At 39.9% G+C, this 21,162-nt stretch overlaps 1 protein-coding gene across 5 annotated transcripts in view; it reads left to right on the plus strand.

The window, feature by feature from the left end:
• YES1 (YES proto-oncogene 1, Src family tyrosine kinase) overlaps positions 1 to 21,162 on the plus strand; it is a 94,877-nt gene that overhangs the window by 16,347 nt on the left and 57,368 nt on the right. The window contains exon 2 of one of the 5 annotated variants that reach the window (XM_084959031.1): positions 19,404 to 19,445. The exons of the other annotated variants lie outside the window; for them this stretch is intronic. The gene's annotated coding sequence lies outside the window, so the exon portion shown is untranslated. The remainder of the gene's footprint in view (positions 1 to 19,403; positions 19,446 to 21,162) is intronic. 5 annotated transcript variants of the gene reach the window in all.

Below are 21,162 nucleotides of genomic sequence, written 5' to 3' on the forward strand. Positions count from 1 at the left end.
TTTTCATCTTTTTAGAGCCGCACCCACGGCATATGAAGGTTCCCAGGCTAGGGGTCACATCTGAGCTATGGCTGCCAGCCTACACCACAGCAATGCAGGTCTGACCTGTGACTTACACCAAAACTTACTGAAACACCAGATCCTTAATCCACTGAGCGAGGCCAGGGATCAAACCTGCATCCCAAACCTGCATCCTCATGGATGCTAGTCAGTTTTGTTTCTGCTGAGCCATGATGGGAACTTCTCAAAATTTTTCTAGTTGTCCCCACAATGTCCTTTATTAGGAGAATCCAGAATCCAACCCATTGCATTTAGTTATGTCTCTTTAGTCTCCTTTAAATAGTTTTTCAGCCTTTATCTTTCATAATGTTGATATTTTTGAAAAGTCAGAGTATTTGTTTTGTATAGTGTACCTCATTGAGGATTTGTCTGTGCTTTCCTTGTGATTGGTTTAGATTCACATTTGAATTAGGGCAGGAATACTCTGTGGGGTATTGTGTCCTTCCTAGTACAGCCCATCAGGAGGCACACTTTGTTCATCTTTCTCGTTATTGGCACTATTAACTCTGCTTAGGTAAGGATATCTGTCAGGTTTCTCCACTGTAAAGTCAGCATTTTTCTCTTTTTCATTAATAAGTGATATACTGGAAAGTAGTTTTAGACTCTGTGAACGAGTCTTGCCTGATTGATTATTAAAGTGATAATCGCAAAATAGTACTTCTCTTTCCTTCAGCACTTATATTAGTTGAGATTCTGTAGGAAAGTCTTCCTTCCTCCCTCCCTCATTTAATCAGAGTGATTTTTCGATTTTCTTTTCAGTCAACAGATTATAATCTTTTAGTGTCAGTCTTCATTTTGATGCTCAAATTCATCCTATATTTGGCCAGCAAAAGCATCTTCAAGATGGTTCCTGTATACTTTTGGTATATCTGCATCTGCATCATTTTTTGAATACTACTTACTTTTTTTGGTGTAAGATGTCCCAGACTCTGAAACTGAGCAGAGGGCTCATGTGCCTGCAGTGCAGAAAGCCGAACTCTGATGGCAAGAGTTTACTGCAGAGTAAGGATTTGTTGCAGGGCACCAAGCAAGGGAGTGGAAGACAGGTCTCAGATCTGCTCCAACTTGGTCTTTGAGTTTGGGGTAGTTTTAAAGGGGGAGAACAAAGAGGCTAGAATTAATCATGGTCTTATGACATTTCTTAATCATAGTTTTGGAAGTCAGGATGTTTCTGGTTTATGATTCTCTGGCCAGGTGGTCCATGGCTCTGGGATCTGTTAGCTTATCTTGCCCTGGAGAAACAACCTGAGTTTGTATGTTACTGGTGATATCTACAACAGAAATTTAAGGTATCTGACTCTAGGTGATTAGTGTTCAGTTAGCACAGGATCGAGGTCAGAGGGGACAAGAAGGGGAATAAAGTTTTGGATAGAAAGAGATTAATCAAACTTGGTAGAATTCCCTGGTGGCCTAGCAAGGATTCATCGGTGTTGTCACTGCACTGTCTTGGGTTCAGTCCTTGGCCTGGGAACTTCTGTCTTCTGCCTGCCCTAGGAGCAGCCAAAACAAACAGACCATCATAAACTTAGTAATAGAACTTGGTTTTTAGGGGGACTTGGCTTCATTTCCTACTCCTGTTTTAACTTTGCTCAAATCTTTGAGGGAATGGTGCAACAGCTTCTCTGGCTACTTCCTGCTGAAACAGGGTGGAGTTCTGCCTCAGCTTGGGGAATAGAAATATTGTATATCAGGTTTCAAAACACTTGGTCAAATAGGATTATAGGTCACTGTGAAACAATACTATTCACTTAAGCAAAGTCATAGTAAACGATTTCAAATGCAAATGCAGAAAATAAAAGGTAAAGAAATTTAGCAGTTTAATATCCCCCCCCCCAGAAAAAACCCCGTTTGTTCTCTTAACAAAGAAAACAAATCCAGGTTTTGCACCATTTTACCTTTAATATTAAAATTCATTGACTCAGTCAAATTCATTCTAATCTTACTCTTGACCACACAAAGAATTCCTTTCTAAAGATTCTTTATTGGAGTTCCCGTCGTGGTGCAGTGGTTAATGAATCCAACTAGGAACCATGAGGTTGTGGGTTCGATCCCTGGCCTTGCTCAGTGAGTTAAGGATCCGGTGTTGCAGTGAGCTGTGGTGTAGGTTGCAGACACGGCTTGAATCCCGTGTTGCTGTGGTGTAGTTTGCAGACACGGCTTGAATCCCGTGTTGCTGTGGAGTAGGCCAGTGGCTATGGCTCTGATTTGACCCCTAGCCTGAGAACCTCCATATGCCACGGGAGCGGCCCAAGAAAGGCAAAAAGACAAAAAAAAAAAAAAGATTCTTCATTTTCTCTTAAAAATTTTCTATATCTATATTGTCTCCTGTTTTCTTTCCCATTTAGAAATAACCAGCTTTAGGAATTCTCGTCGTGGCGCAGTGGTTAGCGAATCCGACTAGGAACCATGAGGTTGTGGGGTCGGTCCCTGCCCTTGCTCAGTGGGTTAACGATCCGGCGTTGCCGTGAGCTGTGGTGTAGGTTGCAGATGCGGCTCGGATCCCGCGTTGCTGTGCTCTGGCGTAGGCCAGTGGCTACAGCTCCAATTCGACCCCTAGCCTGGGAACCTCCATATGCCGCGAGAGCGGCCCAAGAAATAGCAAAAAAAAAAAAAAACGACAAAAAAAAAGAAAAGAAAAGAAATAACCAGCTTTAGGACCAAGTTACTGTCTTTGCCTTAACAAAATGCATTTCCATCTCTTGTATCTTCTTTTCCCTTGTGTACAAAGATGTTTTCCTTATTAATTTTTAGTTTTAATTACTTGTATTATAATTCCCAACTCTTTAAAACGTTAATTTCTGGTGAAAACTAAGAAGCAGTTGTGGACTGTTTGTCATACCAGCATTTCCTGATTGGCAAACTTATTAACATGTTTTATAACCTCTAGAAACATAGTTTTTCTCATAGCATGATTCCTCCTTTGGTTCTTTCCCTTCCTCCTTTTTTTTTTAGGGCTGCACCTCCGGCATATGGAAGTTCCTGGGCCAGGGATTGAATCCTAGCTGCTGTGGCAATGCCGAATAACCTACTGAGTTGGGCCAGGGATTGAACCCCTGCCTCTGCAGAACCTGAGCCACTGCAGTTGGAGTCTTAACCCACTGTTGCCACAGCAGGAACTCCAAGAAACTATTTTTTTTTTTTTTTGTCTTTTTGCTATTTCTTGGGCCGCTCCCACGGCATATGGAGGTTCCCAGGCCAGGGGTGGAATCGGAGCTGTAGCCACAGGCCTCCACCAGAGCCACAGCAACGCGGGATCCGAGCCGCGTCTGCAACCTACACCACAGCTCACGGCAACGCCAGATCATTAACCCACTGAGCAAGGGCAGGGATCGAACCCGCAACCTCATGGTTTCTAGTCGGATTCGTTAACCACTGCGCCACGTCGGGAACTCCCAAGAAACTATTTTTAAGTAGACATACCTAAAACATAATTATCCCTGGAGAGTTCACCCTACAAGCTCTTCTATCTCTAATTCATTATGAAAAAAAAAATGTCATCCTACCAAGGTTGCAAATAGTGAGACTTCACATTAACTACAACTTCTGTCCAATTGCTCTGAGTTGGGATGTCCCATGACACCTCTTTGGGTGTGATAATTTGTTATAATGGCTAACAACTCACGAAAAGAGTTTATTTGCTGGTTGCTGGTTTATTATAAAAGGATACAACTGGAGAACAATCACTGGAAGCGATGCTTAGTGCAGGGTATGTGGAAAGGGGTGAGCTTCCAGGTGAGCCGAGCTTCCAGGTGAGCCACCCTTCCAGAACCTCCAGGTCCCTTCAGCATCTGGGAGGTCTCTGAACACCTCCAATTAGGATTTTAACGGAGACTTCCTTACATGGGCTTGGCTGATTAAAATCATTGACCATTGGTAATTAGTTCAATGTCCAGCTTCTCTTCCCTCCCCTGAGGTGGAAGTGTGTGGTGGGGCTAAAAGTTCCAGCCACTTCTAATCCTCTGGCAACCAGCCCTCCACCCTTACTCAGGGGTGGTTGAAGGGTTCTAAATAACAAAAGGTATTCCTTCCCCTTTATTGCTCTTATCACTCAGGAAATTCCAAGGGTTTTATGAGTTCTGGGCTAGGAATAGGGAGGAAAACCAAATACTTATTTCTTCTTATTAATCTCATGTCAGTAGGTAGCTAGCTTCTGGCCACATGGTGTTGAGCAGTTGAAATGTGGCAAGTTCAAATTGAGATGTGCTGTAAGTGTAAAATACATCCAGATTTTGAAGACTTAATATGATAAAAAGAATGTAAAATTGTTCAACCTTTTCTTTGATTACAGGTTGAGATGATAATATTTTGGATATATTAAGATTTATTTTATGATTTTTATTTTTTCCATTATAGTTGATTTACAGTATCCTATTAATTTCTACTGTACAGCAAAATGACCCAGTCATACATATATATGTATATTCTTTTTCTCACATTAAGATATTATTAAAATTGATCTTGCCTGGTTATTTTTTGACTTTTTTTTAAATTTATTTTTTATTGGAGTTCCCATCGTGGTGCAGTGGTTAAGGAATCCGACTGGGAACCATAAGGTTACAGGTTTGACCCCTGGCCTTGCTCAGTGGGTTAACGATCCGGCGTTGCAGTGAGCTGTGGTGTAGGTTGTAGACGCGGCTCGGATCCCGAGTTGCTGTGGCTCTGGTGTAGGCCGGTGGCTATGGCTCTGATTAGACCCCTAGCCTGGGAATCTCCATATGCCGTGGGAGTGGCCCTAAAGAAAGGCAAAAAGACAAAAAAAATTGATCTTTTATTGATTTCTTTTTTCCTTTTTTTAGGGCCACAGGTGTGGCATATGGAAGTTCCCCCGCTAGGGATCAAATCAGAGCTGCAGCTGCTGGCCTACACCACAGCCACAGCAATATGGGATCCGAGACTCATCTGTTACCTACATCACAACTCAGGGCAATGCCAGAACCTTTAACACACTGAAGGAGCCCAGGGATCCAACCCACATCCTCGTGGATACTAGTTGGGTTCATTACTGCTGAGCCATGATGGGAACTCCATTTTTTGCCTTTTTTAGTGTGGTTACTAGGAAATTTAAAGTTCTGTATGTGACTCCCTTTATATTTTTATTGGATAGTACTGCTCTAGAGTCAAGCTGTCTTGGAGTTATCTGTGATTTTCGGCAAATTACATAATCTCTATGCCTCAATTTTCTCATCTTTAAAGGCAGTGTAAAAGTAGCCTTTAACTCATAGAGAAGCGTGTGCAAGAGTACCTAGAACAGTGGGTGTCTGTAACTATTCCCAGTAAGAGTGCTAACTGCTTCAGGGCTGGGACTTTGTTTACTGCTTTATCTCCACCTTTTAGGCTCTCAGTAAATATATTTTGAATGAATGAGTGAATATGTAGAATTTTAGAGTAACCTAGGTAATGATTGGGAAGGAAGTCCCTTCATAACACAGAATGTCTGTTGAAAAATACACAGCCAACAGAATTGCATCCTTAAAAGATAGATGGCCTTAGAGTTCCCACCGTGGTACAGTGGATTATGAATCCGACTGCAGTGGCCCAGGTAGCTGTGGAAGTGCCGGTTTGATCCCTGGCCTGGGTTAAAGGATCTGGGCTTGCCACAGCTGAAGCCTCAGGGTCATCCCTGGCCCAGAAACTTCTATAAGCTGCAGGTGTGGGCCATTAAAAAAATAAGACAGTGGCCTGGACTTCTTTCTTAGGAAGAATCTCTGTATTAGAAGGTTAGAAAAAAGAAATCAGATGTTTTGATATTAAAAAGGAAATATACATTATTATTTGCACTACATTTTCAGAACTGGCCTAGACGCAATAAAAGTTCTCTAAATCTGCCAAAAAAAAAAAAAAAAAAACTCAAAAAATCCCGAAACAAACACCCTCCCCCCAACGGTACTGTAGTCAGTGATCACGCATCTTGCAGTGGGTGAGGACAGAATACTGCTGCTGGTCCTTGGTGGCTATGGTAAATTAAGGGCTTTTCAGCACAGTTATTTCCCCAGAAAAACCTCTAATTTGCTAAAGCGGATGTTCACTAGCGTCCAAGAGAGGTTGAGTGTGGGAAGGTTTATCTGACTCAGACCTCTTCACTAGATCTTTCCTATTTCACCAGCTTCTTGACTCCATGGAGACCCCAAACCAACTCTCTCAGGATTTGGCTGTTAGCAAAAAATATCTGAATGCCTTGGAAAAGGTTAAAGTGTATAGAACTAATTCATTCTTTTTTTTTTTTTTTTTTTTTTTTTTTTTTGGTCGTTTTGCCATTTCTTGGGCCGCTCCCTTGGCATATGGAGGTTCCCAGGCTAGGGGTCTAATCGGAGCCGTAGCCACCAGTCTATGCCAGAGCCACAGCAACGCAGGATCCGAGCCGCGTCTGCGACCTACACCACAGCTCACGGCAACGCCAGATCCCTAACCCACTGAGCAAGGGCAGGGATCGAAACCACAACCTCATGGTTCCTAGTCGGATTTGTTAACCACTGTGCCACGACGGGAACTCCAGAACTAATTTATTCTTGACAGGTGTCAGATAATTTACCCGTAAAACATTTAACACTTAAGCTTTTTTTTTTTTTTTTCATGAAATTTTTGACAGAGTTTAAACTCTTCATGTTTATTGACTTATTTAGGTCTCCCATCTTTTTACTGAGTCAATTTTATTAATTTCCATTTATCTAGATAGTCATCCTTTTCATCTGGGTGTTAAAACTTTGTTAGAAGAGGGAATTCCTGTCCTGGCTCAGTGCATCTGACAAGTATCCACGAGGTCGCAGGTTTGATCCTTGGCCTCCCCTCAGTGGGTTAAGGATCTGATGTTGCCAAGACCTGTGGTGTAGGTTGCAGACACAGCTTGGATCTGGCATTACTGTGACTGTGGTTAGGCCGGCAGCTGCAGCTCCAATTCAACCCCTAGGCTGGGAACTTTCATATCCCCTGAGTGTGGCCCTAAAAAGACAAAAAAACAAAACAAAACAAAAAAAACCCCTTTATTAGAAGAGAGTTGTTCAGAGTTCCTGTTTATAGTTTTTTCAAATTCTCTGTTGCTCCATCATTCTTCTCACACCTAATACTATGTGCTTTCCCATTTCATTTCTTTTTTTTTTGGCTGCACCTGTGGCATGTGTGAGTTCCCTGGCCGGCAGTCGAACCTGTGTCATGGCAGCAACCTGAGCTGCTGCAGTGACAATTCTGGATCTTTAACCCACTGCACCACAAGGGATCACCTCCCTTTTCATTTCTTAAGACTAAATCTAGTAATTTATCTGTTTCATGGATTTTTATTTATAAATCATACTGAAAGTTTTTCAAGTATAATAAATGAAAATTTAAAAATTAGAAATAATAGGAAAATAAATCTCTGTATGATTTACAAATAAAATACTTCTTTGGGGGTTTATTTTTTTTTCTCCCAAATTGTAAATACTTTGGTTGTTTTTTTCCTTAGTAGGTGTGTAGGCTATGAATTTTGCTCTGAATACAGCCTTTGCTGTAGCTCATTGATGTGGTAGAAAGTTATTTTTATTTTATAATTTCAGTTTGTATTTCTTCCTTGTTACAAGAGTATTGAGGATCATGAAAAACCTTATGTATTCATCTTATTTAGGAAAACTTGAAAGAACACTCTTGTGTACCATTTCTTTAGGATTTATAGCACATTGTATTTGTTGTCAGTACTCAAAAATGATGAGAGAAAATTATTTCCAGTCAGAAGTAATTTATCCTTATATAGGTAACTTGGTTCATGGAATTTTAAATACCTACTCTCCAAATAATACTGTAAAATATGGACTGTAATAATACAACTCAGCTTTTTTATATAATTGCTGTAAAAAAGCAGTTAATGTTAATACTACTGTAGTATTCTGGTAAGAGCACAAAATAGTATCAGGATTGCAGAAAATCTTATCCTATTATAGGGTTTTTGTGGCTCTAGGTGGAAATTTCCCTCCTTTATATGATAAACCTTAAAAATCAAGTGCATTCTTTTATCTTTTAAATGAGATGTTTTAAATGTAGGCATATATACATAGTTATTACATACATGTTTTTAAAAATGACTTTAAGGAAGTTCCTGTTGTGGTTCAGTGGGTTAAGAACCCAGCTAGTATCCATGAGGATGCAGGTTCTATCCTTGGCCTTGCTCAGTGGGTTAAGGATATATATAGCATTGCTGCAAGCTGCAGCATAGGTCACAGACGTAGCTTGGATCTGGCATGGCTGTGGCTGTGGCATAGGCCAGCAGCTGCAGCTCCGATTTGACCCCTAGCCTGGGAAATTCCATATGGCACAGGTATGGCCATAAAAAAAAAAAAAAGAGAGAGAAATCTAGCAGTCAACTTTCAAAAAGCATAACTTTTGTCTCATTAATGGAAATCTTTTCTATCAGAATATTCATATGCAGTCAATTTTCATTATTTTCAGTAGTTATGTTCTAGCAGGTCACCTTGAACACTGATTTAGTGAATGCTGAACCATTGTTCCTAGAGGAAACACGGTTAGGTTCCTGCAAGCCTCTAGTTAGAACATTTTGTCAACTGATTAACTTGTAATCTGTTTTATGTGTGACTTATGTGTAAAGACCAATGTATATTGTTGATGCCGTAACATGGAACTCACAAATAGCACTGTATCTCATGTTTGAATGAAGATTATCCAACACACATTTTCTCCATCAGGCGCAACACATTTGTGCTTAGAAATGCTAGACTTTAGCACTCAAGCAGTAACACCTGAGATGCCATTTGAAACAGTGATATCACCAGCAAAAAGCATAAAAATACGAAAGAAAAAAAAATGGGAAAAAAAGGTGGCATTAGATAGACTATGGAGAGAACGCTTGTTTACAGTATTAGAGTCTTGTTCACCCTAAGCCGGGCATGTTGGATCTGGCAACTTACTTTTCACAGTTCTGCTCATGCCTGCAAATGTCTACCAAAAGCACCATAAGTGTATTTTGGGAGTTAGAAATAAATCTTAATGAGCAGGCTAATTTGCAAATGTGGAACCCATGATAATAAGGAATTATTAATAACTTTTTTATGGCCCTACCTGGGGTGTATGGAAGTTGCCCAGCCCAGGGATTGAATCTAAGCTACAGCTGTGATCTAAGCTCTAGCTGTGGCAATACCCATTCCTTTAACCCACTGTGCTGGGCTAGGGATTGAACCTGCAGCTGCACAGCAACTCAGGCCACTGCAGTTGGATTCTTAGCCTACTGTGCTACAGTTGAAACTCCCAATAACATTTTTTCAAAAAATTTTATTACAGTTGTTTTACAGTGTTCTGTCAATTTCTGCTTACAGCAAAGTGACCCAGTCATACGTATGTGTACATTCTTTTTCTCATGTTATCCTCCATCATGTTCCATCACAAATGACTAGATATGCAGTTCCTATAACTGGATATAGTTCCCAGCAGGACCCCATTACTTATCCTCTCCAAATGCAATAGTTTGCATCTACTAACCTCAAACTTCCAGTCCATCCCACTCCCTCTCCCTCACCTGTGGCAACCACAAGTCTGCTCTCCATGTCCATGAGTTTGTTTCTTTTCTATAGATAGGTTCATTTGTGCCGTATTTTATTTTTTGTAAGATTTTAATTTTTTCTGTTATAGTTACAGCATTCTGTCAATTTCTGCCGTATAGGAAAATGACCCAGACACACACACACACACACACACACATATACATTCTTTTTCTCACATTATATTGCATCATGTTCCATCACAAGTGACTAGTTATAGTTCCTGTGTTATACAGCAGGATCTCATTGCTTAGCCACTTGTTTGTGCCATGATTCCACATATAAGTGATATCATGTGGTATTTGTCTTTTGCAGACCTACTTCACTTAGTTTGAGAATCTCTAGTTCCATCCATGTTGCTGCAAATGGCGTTACTTTGTTCTTTTTATGACTGAGTAGTATTCCATGGTGTATCAACTTCTTAATCATTTTCTTTTGATGGACATTTAGGTTATTTCCATGTCTTGACTATTGTAAGTAGTGCTGCAATAAACATAGGGGTGCATGTATCTTTTTGAAATGTGGTTTTTTTCTGGATAGATGCCCAGGAGTGGGGTTGCTGGGTCATATGGTAGTTCTATGTTTAGTTTTCTGAGGTACCTCCATACTGTTTTCCATAGTGGTTGTACCAGTTTACATGCCCACCAACAGTGTAGGAGGATTCCTTTTTCTCCACACCCTTTCTAGCATTTGTTATTTGTAGACTTAGTGATAGCCATTCTGACTAGTGTGAGGTGATACCTCATTGTAGTTTTGATTTGCATTTCTCTAATAATTAGTGATGTTGAGCATTTTTTCATGTGCCTGTCGACCATCCATATGTCTTCTTTGGAGAAATGTCTTTTCAGGTCCTCTGCTCATTTTTCAGTTGGATTGTTTGTTTTTTTGCTGTTGAGTTATATAAATTGTATACTTCATATATTTTGGAGATTAAGCCCTTGTTGGTTGCATTATTTGAAACTATTTTCTCCCATTCTGTGGGTTGTCTTTTTTTTTTTTTTTTTTAATGGTTTCCTTTGCTGCACAAAAGCTAGTAAGTTTGATTAGGTCCCATTGGTTTATTTTTTGTTTTTATTTCTGTTGCTTTGGGAGACTGAGCTAAGAAAACATTTGTGCAGTTGATGTCAGAATGTTGTGCCTGTGTTCTCTTCTAGGAGTTTGATGGTGTCTTGTTTAAGTATTTAAGCCATTTCGAGGTTATTTTTGTGCATGGTGTGAGGACGTGTTCTAGTTTCATTGATTTACATGCAGCTGTCCAGTTTTGCCAGCACCAGTTGCTGAAGAGACTGTCTTTTTCCCATTTTACATTTTTGCCTCCTTTGTGGAAGATTAATTGATCATAGGTGTTTGGGCTTATTTCTGGGTTCTCTGTTCTGTTCCATTGGTCTGTATGTCCAATAACTTTTTTTTTTTTTTTTTTTTTTTTGGTCTTTTTGCCATTTCTTGGGCTACTCCCTTGGCATATGGAGGTTCCCAGGCTAGGGGTCTAATCGGAGCCGTAGCCACCAGCCTGTGCCAGAGCCACAGCAACGCGGGATCCGAGCCGCGTCTGCGACCTACACCACAGCTCACGGCAACGCCAGATTCCTAACCCACTGAGCAAGGGCAGGGACTGAACCCACAACCTCATGGTTCCTAGTCGGATTCGTTAACCACTGCGCCACGATGGGAACTCCCAATAACATTTTTATAGTGGTGAATGTTTGCAGAATATCTTCTGGGCTAACTACAACAAGGGATAAAGATCCTGTTTCAGATTCCTTGCATGTGGCATTCATTCTGTATTCCCATGCTAAGCAACGCCCCCTCGTCCCTCTTGCATGTGGCATTCATTCTGTATTCCCATGCTAAGCAACGCCCCCTCGTCCCTCTCCATAGAGGGGGATAAAGGAAAATGCATCCATATTTGTTCTATCAAGGAAGTTAGACACTCATTTAGTCTCCCATCGTTAGGTCCTGATGATTTTGGTAATTGCTGTGCTGAGATCATCCCTGCCGCATTCCCACTCAGGGGGATATTGGAAGAACAGTTGGGTCCAGAATGTCATCCAAAGAGACTGGCCATAATGCCAACCACAGCCTAGTTACCACCAGGTCTCAGACTTTTTACAGTGCTGCTCTCTTCTTCCAGCCACTTAGTGCCAGGCCAGCCTTACTTGTTCTTATTTCTTCTTCATGGCTAGTACTTCTCTTTTGCTATGTCTTACTGGCTTATTTCCTTTCAAGAGCTAGTTAGATGAATGAACTGTTAATTCAGTTGACTCAACTGCTTTGTTTTATTAGTTAAATAAATTAAAGCATTCTCCTAATTTAGCAAAGTTACAATTGCTTAGTACAGAATTAACTTTAAATCATGACAAAACTCTAAACCCTAGCAGATCAGTATAATTTTAATAGTGTATTGATTACATGTGTGGGCTCTGTGGAAGGCAGAATTAGGGCTTCACAGAGTTATCCCATCCTCATTCCTAGAACCTGTGAATACCTTAGGTTACATGGCCAGGGGAAATCACAGATGCAGATGGAATTAAGGTTGCTAATAAACGGGATTTTAACATAGATTAGGGAGTTCCCCTATGGCTCAACAGGTTAAGAACCCAACTAGTATCCATGAAGATGTGGTTTTGATCCGTGGCCTGGCTCAGTGGGTTAAGGATCCGATATTGCCACCAGCTGCAGTGTAGGTCACAGCTATGGCTCAGATCCAGCGTTGCTGTGATGTAGGCCAGCAGCGGCAGCTCCAATTCAGCTCCTAGCCTGGGAATGTCCATATGCCACAGGTGTGGCCCTAGAAAGAAAAATGAAAAAGGAAAGAAAAAGATTAGGGATTCCCTTGTAGTACAGCAGGTTAAGGATTTGGCACTGTCACTGCTGTGGTTCAGGTTCAATCCCAGGCATGGTGCAGTTTCCATCTGCATGCTAGAAGTGCAGCCAGAAATAAATAAATAAATAGATTAGCCTGGATTGTTCAGATGGGTCCAAAGTAACAACAACAGCTTTTAAGAGTGGAAGAGGAAAGCAGAAGAGTCAAAGGAAGAAATGTAATGGCAGAAGCAAAGTCAGAGGGAGGCATTGTTGCTGGTTTTGAAGATGAAGATGGCAGTCTATGAGCTACAGAATGCAGACAGCCCTTTGAAGCTGGAAAGGGCAAAAAAACCCAATTCTCTTAGATTTTCCAGAGGAGAATGCGGCAGCCCTGCTGACATTTTGATTTTAGCCCGGTGAGATGCATGTCAGACTTCTGAACTGTAAACTAATAATTTTCATCACTTAAAGCCACTGTGTGGAATTCCCATTGTGGCTTAGTGGAAACAAATCTGACTAGTACCTATGAGGATATGGGTTCAATCCCTAGCCTTGCTCAATGGGTTAAGGATTCGGTGTTGCCTTGAGCTGTGGTGTAGGTCACAGAACCGGCTCAGATCTCACACTGCTGTGGCGTAGGCTGGCAGCTGCAGCTCCAGTTTGACCCCTAGTCTGGGAACAGCACATGTGGCCCAAAAAATTAAAAATGTAAAAAAAATAAAGTCACTAAGTTTGTAATTTGTTAGGGCAGCTGTAGAAATAGAAAACACTGAGACAAGATCTACTGAGTTCATTCTCAACTTTTGGCTTTGTCACTTAATTAGTTTTATCACAAGGAGCCAAGTTAGCCTCAAAGGCCTCAGTTTCCTCTTTGTAAAGCAGGGATAATAATAGGACATATCTTCAGTGGCTATTATCTGGATTAAATAGTGCACCCAACAACTTTTTACTTTATATTTATCATTTAAATTGTATTATGAGCATGTAGAAAATTTACAATTAAAAAGAAAAAATAAAAACTTTAATACAAGAAGAGATTAGAAGTTATATTTAGTAAATGTCCAATTACAAAAAAAGTTATGGGTATAATATGGCAAAGTATATCTCAAAATGGGCATTTTTTTTGCCAATATGAAAGTCGATTAAAAGACCTAGTAATTTATCATGCTTATTTTATTATCCTTAAAGGAAAAAGCTCAAAAACTAAGTATATTACAAATATTAATATCAGGTGAAAAATTAACCACCTTGAGATAACAAGCTGTGAAAAAAAATCTCTGTTTCGGGGCAGGAAAGCAGATATTAACTCACTTCTTACTGTTTTTTCCTGGTTTTTCCAATCAACTAAGTTGAGCTTTCGAATTCAGTTTTGTTAAAACTTTGCATCCATATTTATTGCTAGAGAGCTGTAAAAGGTTATGTGATGATTTTTCCTGCATGGTTTTTCCACTTAAGTTTTCTGTTTAATTTGTGATGAGGTATGGGGAAGGCATTTAGAGTGTACTAGTTTCTTTAAACTTTATGTTTTTGAGGTCTTTTGACTTTCTCTTTGGATCTCTAGCTAATGTATGCCATGTAATTTGAAAACTTTCTTAGAATAGTCTTAAATCCTTTTCTTTATTAAAAAATGTTTACTTTTATAGTCTGTTTTACATCAATTAGCTCTTGAGATCAGAAGTTTAGGAAGTTGGAAGTTCCCCTGTGGCTGCAGTGGGTTAAGGATATGGTGTTGCTGCAGCTATGGCACAGGTTGCAACTATGGCCAGGAAGTTCCTGGCCCGGGAACTTCCATGTGCCATGGGTGTGGCCAAAAAAAAAAAAAAAAGTTAAGTAGGTTAAAAATAAATGGACAATAATCCTTTTTATATATGCTGATACCATGTTTTCCATTCATATAAAATTTAAAGTCAAAGCGTAACTTAAAACTCGACCAATTACTAATATACTCTTATTGTGGCTGATTCACTCAAATAATTCCCTTGAAACATTAATAGCTATCACTTGATGGGAGTAATAAGCATCAAGTGTTTTGATTGCTTGGACGCTCTCATTCTCTAGGACCTTCTTCTTCACCACCTCATGGTTAGAGTAGGATCTGCCATTTCTGTTGGTGGTCCCACCTCTTGGCTAGAGAGCACTGACCCAGAGAGACAGGCAGCTGACCCAGTCTGGGCCAGGATCCTTTAGAATTTGGAATTGATACTTACAATCCCTCTGGCTTTTAAAAGAAGATCATAACCCTGGAGCCATTTTTTGTTTTTTGTTTGTTTTTTTAATATTTTTTGCTTTTTAGGGCCGCCCCCGTGGCATATGGAGGTTCCCAGGCTAGGGGTCAAATCAGAGCTGTAGCCACCAGCCTACACCACAGCCACCTCAGATCCAAGCGGTATCTGCGACCTACACTACAGGTCATGTCAATGCCAGATCCTTAACCTGCTGAGTGAGGCCAGGGATGCAGCCCACAACCTCATGGTTACTAGTCAAACTTGTTTCCACTGCTCCAAGATGGAAACTCCAACCCTGGAACTGTTGACAGCCATGTTCTGCCATGTGAAGTACAGAGCCAGAAGGCCATTCTGCTGCAGTGGAGAAGAATGAGAGAGATGAACAGAGTAGCAGAGGTGAAAGATGGAGAGGAACTGAGACAAACAAGGAAGGGAATGGAGACAGAGGGGAGTAGATAGGCGGGGAGGAGAAGAGGAGATGAGGAAAGAAGAGGGGCTTGGGAGGGCCTGGGTAGAGAGAAGAACCCAGGAGAAGGAGAGAAAATGAACTAACTTTTTATAGCTTGGATTCCTGATTCTAGTTTTTTCTTATGAACTTGGATTGGATTCCATGAGAGACTGCTGTAACCTTTATTAAAAATCCCCTTTTTGCTTCATTTACCTCTAGTCAGTTCTGTCCTTGTAACTGGAAAAGTTTTTTGTTTTTTTGTTGTTTGTTTTTAGGGCAGCAGGTGTGGCATGTGAAAGTTCCCAGGCTAGGGGTAGAATTTGAGCTGTAGCTGCTGGCCTATGCTGCAGCCACATCTGAACTGTGTCTGCAGTCTGTACTGAAGCTCACGGCAGTTCGGGATCCTTAACCCACTGATTGAGGCTAGGAATCAAACCCTCATCCTCATGGATACTAGTTAGGTTTGTAACTCGCTGAGCCACAGCAGGAACTCCCGGAAAAGACTTAAGTAAAGCACTTTGTTTTGTTAGGGTATGTGCTAGCTGTTCTGCACTCAATATCAGTTAATTTTTACAATTTTTGCAAGATAGGTATCATTCTTCCGGGAGAAAAAAAAAAAAAAAAAAAAGGAACCAGGGTTTAAGAGAGATTAAATAGTTTGAGCAAGGACCTCAGTAGCTCAGTAGTTCGGTAAGTGACAGAACCAGGATTCAAATGTAGGTCTAATTCCAAAGTTAGTTCTTAATCGTTTCTTTCTAAAAATATTTATTTATTGGCGATCATCCATGGGTGAGACACTAGGCCAGGCTACAATAGAGACAAGAAGAATTTTCTGTTACACAGTTTACATTTCGAGGAGGGTGGAGACAAACAGTTACTTCAGTGACAATTTAGTAAATGCTGTGGGGAACGAATAATGTGCCATAAGAACACGTGAGAGGTCGGGGAAGATGATTTGGACATTAAAGCTGGGGGCTGAAGGTTGAGTGGTTTTAAGCCAAGCGTAAGGAAAGCAATAGTTTGTGACAAGCATTTATGAAAAGAACATGATGCATTTGAGAATCTAAAGGAAATTCTGTATGCAGGGAGCATGGTATGCAAGGAGATGGATGGAAAAAAATGAGCCAGGAGAGGTAAATAAAGCAGATCTTGCCAGGTCTTCTATTTCATATTAAGGAATTTAGACTTTATATTGGGAGTAGCATATGGACAGGACCGTTGAAGGCTCCTAATCAGATTTTCTCTTTAAAAGGTATAAACATCCTTCACACTAGCCAAAAAAGACTGGAGAAATAAATTCTAGCACTAGAGGCATGAAGGTCAGTGAAGGAAGCTTTTGCAATAGTACAGTAAGTGATTAGTAGCCTATGGAAGTGGTAATTAGTTGAGGGAAAAGTGGAAGAATGTTGGAGATTACAGAGCAGTGTGGTCATATCCTGGTGACTGGATGTACAGGGCATGGGAAGGGTGTGAGTTAAGAATGACTCTCAAGTTTCTGACGGAGGCAGCAAGATAGACTGGAGCAGTGTACCCTCCTTTCATTGACACTCAGGTGACAGAGAAGGAGGAGTGGATTTTGATGGGAAAGATGGCAAATCCATTCGGGACATGATGCCTTTGAGATTCCTGGAATATGTTCTGGTGGATGCCCTGGACGATGGCTGTCCCAGCTAAGATGGCCTTCTGTGGAGAAGGGGCTATTTTGACAAAACAGAACTAGTCTTTCGTCTTCACCCTTTATGTTTCTGGAGGGGAACGCCTGTAGATATCTAATACGTTTTTATATTTTAGAGGATCTGAAAGGCTTTTTCCATTAATTTAAAAAGTAAATTCCTCTTCTTATGAATTGCTAGAAAGTCATTGCTTGTCTTTGCCATTCGACTGTATAATTACCATTATTCTATAGACTTTATTTTTAGAAAAAAAAAAAGACCTATTTAAAGAGAAAATTGGTACTTCCACATATCCTTTTACCTAGTAGATACCCAGAAAATTATACTAACTTCATTGAAAATCAGTGCCAAGAAAGGTGAAAAATAAGCACTTATTAAATGCAAATTGTGTGCCAAAACCATAGTTTAAAAAAATTTATTGCTGACAAGATAGAATCTTCCTCATGGAACTTAACTTTTTTGTTTGTTTGTTTGTTTGTTTTCTAGGGCCTCACCTGTGGCATATTGGAGGTTCCCAGGCTAGAGGTCCAATCGGAGCTACAGCTGCCGACCTACGCCACAGCAACACCAGATCCGAGCTGTGTCTGTGACCTACACCGCAGCTCACGGCAATGCTGGATCCTTAACCCACTGAGCAAGGCCAGGCGTCAAACCTGCAATCTCATGAATGCTAGTCGTATTTATTAACCACTGAACCACAATGGGAACTCCCTCATGGAACTTAAATTAAAATTAAGATGTCTTTTAACATATTTGGTAATTCAGATTTTGAAGCAAAACTTGAAAACACTACACTAGACTCTAACAAAACTACAATAACTATTTACTTCATGTCGTCATATAACATCTTGTTTGAGAAGGGATATTAGGCAGCAAAATAAGCTAAAAAGGAACAGTTTTAAAAGTGGTTGTAATTCTTCCATACATCTGAGATTATTTTAAAAAATAGGGTGTTTTTTGTTGTTTTAGTTAAACGGTGGTTTTAAACATATATAATATGCACAAGTTACAGTTAAATTCTTGGGTACCAGTCAAAAATTGTATTTTTAAAAACTTCTTTCTTACTACTAGAAATACTAGCCTGAGTTTGAGAGGTGAGGATTCAGCTTCTGCTTATTCCTGCTAAAAGGCTAGTGATTTAACAAAATACAAGAGCTGCACTAAATGGCATCAAAAGTTGGAAAGATTTCTAGAGTGGCAGCCGATTGAACTGATTCACTTCTCATCTTGCTTTCATTGTCATGTGATTTATTTTGATTTTGAAACACATCCAACTATTCCTGCTCTCACTTCTATTGCCAAAAGCTCCCTCTTTTCAGATCTGCATTAATTTCATGTTTATGATTATATATTTGTTTTGTTTTGGGTTTTTTTTTGGCCAGTTAAGCTTTTAAGGTTTTTTTTTTTTTGGCTTTTGTCTTTTTTTTTTAGGGCCACACCCACAGCGTATGGAGATTCCCAGGCTAGGAGTGGAATTGGAGCTGTAGCCGCTGGCCCCAGCCACAGCCACTGCAACACAGGATCCAAGCTGTGTCTGCGACCTACACCATAGCTCACAGCAACATCGGATCCTTAACCCACTGAGTGAGGCCAGGAATCGAACCCGCATCCTCACAGATACAGTTGGGTTCATTAGCCACCAAGCCATGATGGGAACTCCAAGCTTTTAAGTTTTAAATCTGTTGACTAATATATTTGAAACTCAAGATTTTGTTACAGTAAAAGCATAGTGAAAATAAATATCACAGGGATTTAGGGAAAACTAAAGAGCTTTGGGTCAGTTTTATAAACTGATGTTTCTAAAAATGTGTGTATAGTTATTTAGTTTTAAAAAGTTAAACAGGGAATTCCCACGTGGCTCAGTTGTTAACGAATCTTACTAGGAACCATAAGGTTGCGGGTTCCATCCCTGGCCTTGCTCAGTGGGTTAAGGATCTGGCATTGCAGTGAGCTGTGATGTAGGTCACAGCGCAGCTCGGATCTCGTGTTGCTGTGGCTGTGGTGTAGGCCGGTGGCTACAGCTCTGATTAGACCCCTAGCCTGGGAACCTCCATAGGCCACGGGTGCGGCCCTAAAAAGACAAAAGGAAAAAAAAAAAAAAAAAATCCATACAGTGTCTGAGGAACATTTAACTTCCATAAGGACTTAAGAGTAGTATCTTATTGTTTACTGTAATTTCTAGGTCAAAAATCTTGACAAAGGGCAGTAGGTAAGGTGTGAAAATCTGCAAGGATAAAAAAACCTTAAGATAAGTATAAAATCAGCTTATTTTTTCAAGAGTTCATTGCATTTGTACACAGACTGATGCCTAGTAAATATTTTACAAGTACCTTTCTACTAACAGGCTCTTTTATCCCCCCCTCCCCCCAAAAGTGGGATGTGGAAGTTCCTGGGCCAGGGATTGAGTCCAAGCCACAGTAGTGACCTGAGCTGCTGCAGTGACAATGCCGATCCTTAACCCACTGTACTACAAGGGAATTTCCACTAACAGAATTTTAATAATTACTTGAAGTGGCCAAAGATATATAATTTTTCTGGGATCTTCATAATTAAACTCTCTTCTATGTTGAATTTAATAATTTCTTTTAAAACTTGGGGCTTTGCATTAATTTTTAATTTGTTACTATATTTTCTAACACAGTAAGTTTTAAGTGTGCTTTACAATTCTTTACATTAGGTCCTTATGGCTAATCCTTTGCCAGACTTCATTAAAGAAACCGTGAGTAAACCACCTGGAATTTAGAATGAATTGGCTTTTTAAGGTCACTTGTTTGTGTTTGTAAAGTACAAAAAGAGAAAAAATGATGGTAGAAAATTTTTATCGGTGAGACTGCAAACTCAGTTTTCCATTGCTCACACTTTCTGTTCTCATTTGCCTCTTGGAAAATTAAGTTCTTTGTTTGCTTTTACAAGACAGAGTACACACCCGTCAGTGTGATGTTTCCTCCCCTCCGTCTGTTTTCTATTCCATCTTGGTCCTGCCTATCTTTTGTGCTTTAGGCCAAAGAGAGGGGATTTAAAAATGAAAGGAGTTTCCATTGTGGCTCAGTGGTGATGAACCTGACTAGTATCCTGAGGATGCGAGTTCAATCCTTGGCCTCTCTCAGTGGATTGAGGATCTAGTGTTGCTGTGAGCTGTGGGGTAAGCTGGCAGCTGAGCTCCGATTCAACCCCTAGCCTGGGAACTTATATGCTTTAGGTGCAGCCTTAAAAAATAAAAATAAAAATTAAAATGAAAGAGAAAAAAAATCATAGACTATGTTTATGGTCTGTAGAGCACTGTGACTTATGGAGATTGATCATTTCATATTTTATGAAATTAAGTCTATAAATTTATTTCCCTGGGATTTCTTAAAGATTTAAAACTCTTAGTTGTAAATTGGAACTCTCTGGGCAAAGAGCCAAAGTAGGGCTTTTTTTTAAACCCCCTTCCTGGAAATAGCCTATAATGTCACAGTTGGTTAGCTTGGTAGAGTTAATTTATAGAAATAATGTACATTTAATTTTTTTAAGAGTTCAAAAATATGTTACGTCATCTGAGAATTTTTAATCGCTACTAATAATAAAACAACATGGTTGTGGTGGAGAGGGGCTGGATGCTGTTTTCACAGTCAGATTTGTGCTATGGGTGGAGCAGTGAGGATGGCTGCCAATAATGTTATCATGTTTTTAATATTTTTTAAAGGGCTGATGTTTAGTAACTTACCAAAGAACAGAAAATGTTCAACAAAAGCTTCCCTAGGGGCTCTCGGGGTGGTGAGAAGTGTGCAGAGTATAGTGCAGACCCAGGTCCCTAGTGGTGCTCACTTCCAGCTTTGTCTCCTTGAGCCAGTGACTTAACCTGCTCAGACTCCAGGTTCTTCAAATATAAGATATTGAGATTGTGCTTACTCCCCCCCATAACATTAGGATTATTACGGGATCAAATTAAATAATAAAAAAGTACTTTGGAAACACAAAACACTGTCAAATTGTAAAATACTATTAAAATACTTTAACATAGTGTATCCTATAAAGTGTTACCTGCTAATGATTGAGCCTCATGCATTTAAAAAATTATTTCAAATTTTACTCCAGCTCTACCAAACATAGTGTTACATAGCAAGTTCTGATACAGTATAGAGGTCATTTTGATATATGACTGCCTGATGTAAAGTTGAGAAACTTTTGTCTGATTTATGGATAAGTTAAGGAAATAATTGAAAAATCTACAAGTATGTCTAGAATACTTGCTGTGCTTGACCCTTTGGGGAGAAACAAATGTTAGGCAGGTTGTTGAAAAGAACTAGTCAGAATTGGGTTACAATTCATTGATTTATTCTTTCAACAAAAATTATATGAACATCCATACGTCTAAAGCAGTTTGTAATAAGTGGAAGAAAATATAAGATCCTTATAGTATAGCTCTGTTCCCTGTTGCTGCTGTCATCTTTCCC

This window comes from Sus scrofa, chromosome 6, assembly GCF_054392235.1.
Source record: "Sus scrofa isolate SSC_HxYL_T2T_F1_AM1 chromosome 6, Sscrofa_HxYL_maternal_Yorkshire_Landrace_v2.0, whole genome shotgun sequence".
NCBI classification, from domain to species: Eukaryota; Metazoa; Chordata; class Mammalia; order Artiodactyla; family Suidae; genus Sus; species Sus scrofa.